Raw genomic sequence first — 486 nt, forward strand, 5'->3', positions numbered from 1 at the left:
GGTGGTGGTCCTGACACCAAGACACCGTAGCAAGTAAGGGATCCCTTCGCCTTGGTCTAGGAAGGCTTCCTAGGTCACTACATTTGTAAAATTTGCTTAGAGATGTGCTGAAATTTGCTAAGATTTGCTGCAATTTCCTTAAACTACCTAAAATTTGCTTCAATTTTCTTAAATTTGCTTAGAAATCTGCTGAAATTGTCTTAAATTTGCTAAAATCTGCTTAACTTTTTGCTTAGATTTGCTTAAATGATTTGCTTATATTTGTCTAGATTTGCTAAAAGTTGCTAAAAATTGTTGAAGTTTGCTTAGATTTTCTAAAATTTGCTTAAGTTTCCTAAAATCCACTTAGATTTGCTTAAATTAGCTTACATTTCCTTAGATTCCCTAAAATTTTCCTAAATTTGCTAAAGTTTGCTGAAATTGCCTTAGATTTGCTTAAATGTGCTGCAAATTTTCTTAGGATTTGATTAAATTTGCTAAAAGTCA

Source organism: Pterocles gutturalis, unplaced genomic scaffold (genome assembly GCF_000699245.1).
Source record: "Pterocles gutturalis isolate BGI_N339 unplaced genomic scaffold, ASM69924v1 scaffold4979, whole genome shotgun sequence".
In the NCBI taxonomy this organism is placed as follows: Eukaryota; Metazoa; Chordata; class Aves; order Pterocliformes; family Pteroclidae; genus Pterocles; species Pterocles gutturalis.